We start from the raw sequence: 5,797 nt of genomic DNA, 5'->3' as shown, positions 1-5,797 counted from the left end.
CGTTAAGATAGACTGAATGGAAGTTGTGTCACATAGAATTTCCATCTGATGTTTTCTCTTCCTCACCTATTCCAATTATTGGGGTTGGCACTGCATGTTAATTAGGCCCAATTTTATGATAGGTTGCACACCCTGTCGAAGGATGTGTTCACTATTATGTATTCCTGTGGCGGTTATTTTGCCGTCTGTAAATGAGGATGTGTAACACAAACACAAACACACAGCCCTCGGCCCAGGGGAATGAACCAATCGCGGCTGAAACTCCTGGCGCGACCGGGAATCGAAAAAGGGCCCCTCTGAACTGAAGACCAATACGCTGACCATTCAGGCAATGACCCAATGTCGCATTTAAACATCATGAAATACCATCTATCAAATACACTTGGAACAGAGGAAGAGCGGCTAATTGATGGGCCATTGAGATTGGCTTCATAGTAGAATGCTAGATATCAAAGATTATAAATAAATACATTAGCAAAGCCTCCGGGGCTGAAGTGACAGCGCACTGGCCTCTCACCGCTGTGTTATGTAGTTCAAATTCCGCTCACTCCATATGAGATTAATGCTGGACGAAGCGGAGGCGTCAGATTTTCTCCGGGTACTCCGTTTCTCACTGTCATTTTTCATTCCAGCAACACTCTACAATATCTCCATTTCATTTGTCAGTCATTAGTAATCTTTGCCCCAAAGGAGTGAGTCAGGCTACGGCAGCCGGCATGATTCCTATCCTCGCCGCTTGATGGGGCTTCATTCCATTACTGACCCGGTGGAGTGACTGGAAACAGGCTGTGGATTTTCAATAAATTCGTAATGAAATAACATTATTCACCCAAACGGAAAATCAATCTAAATATCAAATTGACGAATGATGCTCAGTTTATTTATTTATTTATTTATTTGTTTATTTATTTATTTATTTATTTATTTATTTATATATTTATTATTTAATTTATTTATTTATTTCGTGAAAGCAAATTGACTGAAAATTTTGTGAAAGTGAGTGAATATGTGTACGGTATGTAGTGTAAGTTCGTAAACAAATATATTACTATTTAAAGTGAACTTTACCATCCAAGGTTTATTATTATTATTATTATTATTATTATTATTATTATTATTATTATTATTATTATTATTATTATTATTTAAAATGCTATTTATTCGTGTCGTTGACCTAGAAAGACCTTTTGCCCCTACCATCAGAGCTTAGTACGTAGGAAAATGAACCTCTTAATAAAGGAAACGTTAGCAACGTCGTAATCATTATGGTAATCAAACAAGGTTTAGTCAATTCTTTGCTCATATTAGGGCATGGAAGATACGTCTATGTCGGAAGGGAGAAACATATTGTTTTAAATGTTACAGTCAACTTCATGACTACACCTAAATAGGTCACACATAGCCCCACATCAATTTCTATAGCCATCTCCAAACTCATCAGTTGCTGGTCTTAGATTCCCCGCCAGCTGACGACCTTTATCGTTCATTTAATGTCACGCCAACTTGTTCCCTCCCCTTTCCTCAAGGGCAGAACGGCCAGTGAGGAAGTAATGCTCACGCTGGAGTGCCTTCACGTTTATTGTCCATAAGAAGACGTGGCATATCCTCGACATTTAAGTCATCGAAACATCAAAATTTCGTGTTCTTACGCTGCAGTTAAGTTCAAACAGGCGTTCTCTTTTAAATATTTTATAATCACCGTGGCGACACGTTTCTCACGTACAACAGCACCTTTGGGTGCTTAAAAGCAAAGAAGTTTAATAACATCCGTGTTGGGAGCAGTCAAATACTGGCGTTAAGAATGGTACCATTAATTGGGAAAAATATTATAAGACTATAGTAATGACGTACATAAGAAAGGTCACGAATGTCGTGAGAATAATGCATATTAAAATATCTATGACAGGCAAAAACTGTGAGGATAAAAGTTAAAGCAGAGTGGACAGTAACATGGGATCTTGAGTTCAAGACTGTGGGCTCAATTCTTGATGAGACTGCAGTCTTTTAAAAGTTAATACGTCAGCGTAAATTAAAAAGTAGTCTGGTCGACAAGCTAAGCAATATTTTACTATCACCTGACTGATGATATTGTGGAGTCGATGCCACAGATCATTCGCCAAGATTCAAACTACTTTCATCATTCACATAATCCGGTGACAATGTCACACAGCTGTCTCACCCCAATTGCACAACACTTACGTTCATGTCGATTCGGGTGGTATAAAGTGACAATGTAAAGGAAATATTTGCAATTGCGTTAGGTTACATGTCATCTTACTGCCATCAATTTCTATTCCTAACTGCACACTAGAATGTATTGTTATTATTATTATTATTATTATTATTATTATTATTATTATTATTATTATTTCCTGGCTCCTTGCGCGAATAGTCAGCGTAGTGACATTCGACTCAGAGGATCTCGGGTTTGATTCCTTACCGGGCTGGGTACTTTCGCCGATTTTTATTAATTCTTCCCGCTCGTAGGTCGGGTGATTGTGGTGACCTTGTATAGGCTACATCTTCGTGTATGTACAACACATCACAGTACCATCCACCTCGGTAACGCGCAGTAGTGAATAAAACCCTCCACAAAGGGTTGGGGTTCGTAAGGGCATTCGTCCTAGAACGATCTCCTGCCCCTACTTGCACCCTATGTTAGGAACCTGCGTGTATTTGGAAATTGCGAAAGTGTAAAGTGCTGAATGTGAGGAAAGGAACTTTAAGGACGACACAAACGCTCAGTCCCGAGGCCAGGGATAATAATCATTTACAATTAAAAACTCCTGAACCAGCCGGGAATCGAACCCGTTGCCCCCTGCACCGCGGGGCCGGCCAAAAGGGAACTGAGCCAACGGCACGTGGTGTTCACAAGCAGTCACCCGTCCAAGTACTGACCACGCGCAATGCTGCTTACCTGCGGTGATCGGACGAGAACCGGTGTGTTCATTATAGTATGGCCGTTGGAAAAATTTGGCTTAATCCACATCAGTGCAGATCCTATTTAATTGGGGTACGGCCAGGAAATATTAAGCAAAAAGTATTTTTTGCAAGTTGCATTACGTCTCACCGACACGATTAGGCATTTTGGCGACGATGGGATAGATAAGGGCTAGGAGAGGGAAGGAAGCTCCCTCGGCCTTAATTAATGCACAGCCCCAAGCCTGGTGTGAATGTAGGAAACCAAGGTAAACCATTTTCAGCGCGGCTGACAGTGGGGTTCTAATCCACAATTTCCAGAAAAATTATCATTATTAGCATAGTTTCCGTAGAATAAGAGGTATTGTTTTATTTATTTATTTATTTATTTATTTATTTATGTATTTATTTATTTATTTATTTATTTATTTATTTATTTATTTTTATTTATTTATTTATTTATTTATTTATTTATTTATTTATTTATTTATTTATTTATTTATTTTATGTCCAGTCAGTAAACAAAAGCAATCCGAGTTACAGCTCTTAATTAAGTTATCAGCAATGATGAAGGAGAAAAGGAGCGTAGGACGCGTTGCCTTGCTAGAAAAGCCTCATTGAGCTCACTGATTGCTGATAAAATCAGATGAAATAAAGAATTAGAAATGAACGTGTATTGAGTCAGTAAACCAAGATGATCTCGGTGATATTTCTTCTTATTTGTGGCTGCTCATACAAAGCACTCTTTGCAACTGAGGAAAGTTTTTTTTGTGTGTGTGTGTGTGTGTGTGTATATTCAGATATTTTCGGGAAACCTTTATTAGGATCCCTATTGGAATTTGCGGTCACCAAGCATTACTACGGCCGGCTGAGTAGCGCAGATACGCCAACCTCTTGTCGGTAGATTTGCTGGCTCGTAAAAGAACACGTGAGTGATAAAATTCCAGCAACTCGGTGTAAAGAAGTAGGTAACAAAATATAAAACAAATAAGACTACTATTATTTTCATTACGACACGCTAACGAGGCTACCTGCAGCCAGAGTTATACTTTGCAAGGCCTTCTAATCTGAAATAATTTTGTCTGCATGGTCTAATAACTGCAGAGTCGCCTGTTAATTACACGAACTTATTATATATACATGCATTTTGTTTCCTTCAGCCTCTGTTATAATCCAGAGTAAAAACAATATATTTCACTGACCTCTCACTCTCAAATTATGGCTCTAACAAGATGGAAGCAGGCAATAACGGGCGGTGTAAAGTATTAATGTTAAGAGCATGATTATTGCATGATGATACTGAGATGTTGCAAATGGGGCCAGTCGTGCTGGAATGGTCTTTTCTTGCTCCGTGAGGAAAGCAATGGCAAACTATCTCTATTCCCACTTGCATAGCATATTATCGCATTACAATTGGATTTTTTATGTAATCGTTTTTAATACATCTAGTCCCTGAGATGATGACGTTACTATTATTGCACCAGGGTTTGCGCCTTCTCCATCTCTGACAGCGATTAAGAACTTTCCAACCTATGTAAAACCCTCTTCTTCGATTGTTAGATGGCTCTGGCATCTATTTTCTAGCGATCTCTGGTGGGAAGCCCAAGTCAAACTGCTAATAAATTGAATTTGTTAGAGTTGGTAAACCCTTTTACTCATTATAGATTTTTATGGACCGAAGTTGTCAAGACTTCTCCTGGTTCCTCCTCTAATATAATCTGTCTAACACATGTCTGTAATGAAGTATTCTAACCAATCAGAACTCATGTTAGTGTATGGACATTTAGCGCATCAGCGCTCTGGATTCTAATACAGTCTAGAACTTTCCCCTGCGGATTTATTTAAGGCGAGCGCATTAAGGCCGTCTTGTCCCAGGACATTGCTCGAGTGATTGTGTGCGCGAGTCGACGGAGGTTAGAGTGGGCAGGAGGCACGAGATGGCCGGCTTGAAGAAGATCCAGTGCTGACGGTTAATGACAGAATTAACCTAAATATGTAATTGTGCCGGCGTGTATTATGAGAGGCAGATTTCAGAGGTTTTTCTGTTTTTCGCTATAATGTAGGTCCTTCTGTCCAGTCTCCGGACTCAATTTATATTCCCTACTGGGAAAATTATTTAAAATAAGGGAACACGAGTGGTTACCCTCTGAACTCTCCTCTCCTACTTTTGAGCTGTGTGATTGAAGGTTTTTAAACTCTAAATTTGGAAATTCGTATCGGCCTTTAACTGTTCCCCCCTCAGTCACACTTTCTAACATGAGATTAGCCTCTGTGTCATAGGGTCTTAGGCTCACTTACGTTCTTGTCTTTTCCAGCATATTCTTTTAAGGAGTGCTGGTGTTTCACGTCCTTGTCTTTTGTTAATGGTCTGTATTTGTTGTAACCTTCCTCTTTTCCTTCTTAAGTCCTAGTAGGATGGGTAATATGCCCCTGTAATTTCATTATGGTTTTTCGGGTAACCGTGTCTACATTTAGGTTCCTTTTTAGAACAGCACTTCACTTGTTTGTGAAATTTTGTAATTGATGAGTTCACCATGGAGCAAATTGTGTATGAACACTACGAAGTGGGGTCACCAATTGGTTACCGGTGTAATTGATACAACCGACATATCCCTTTATTGAGTCTAGCCTCTATGTAATAGGAGTTCAGACTCTGTAAAGTTTGTACCTGTTATGAGTAATTATGGTCTTCCATACGTAGATTAATAACTGGGAGCTTCTTCCCATTAAACTTGTTCCTGATTAAGGATTTCTAAGTCTATTGTATTGTTGGAGATGACGAGCTGTTTGTTAAATATTGCTATTCTCAAGTAACTTTTCAACTCCTATTTTTTCTGGTTTTATTTAATCATTACACTGCTATATTTGGATTTTATGA

The 5,797-nt window shown here is 39.0% G+C and overlaps 1 pseudogene; it reads right to left on the bottom strand.

Annotated features, from left to right (window-relative positions):
* Nucleotides 1–2,849: 2,849 nt before the first annotated feature.
* LOC136865080 (5S ribosomal RNA) lies at nucleotides 2,850–2,968 on the bottom strand (annotated as a pseudogene).
* Between the last annotated feature and the right edge of the window lie 2,829 nt (nucleotides 2,969–5,797).

Source organism: Anabrus simplex, chromosome 2 (assembly GCF_040414725.1).
Source record: "Anabrus simplex isolate iqAnaSimp1 chromosome 2, ASM4041472v1, whole genome shotgun sequence".
Taxonomy (NCBI): Eukaryota; Metazoa; Arthropoda; class Insecta; order Orthoptera; family Tettigoniidae; genus Anabrus; species Anabrus simplex.
This window is presented reverse-complemented; position numbering and strand designations above follow the sequence as displayed.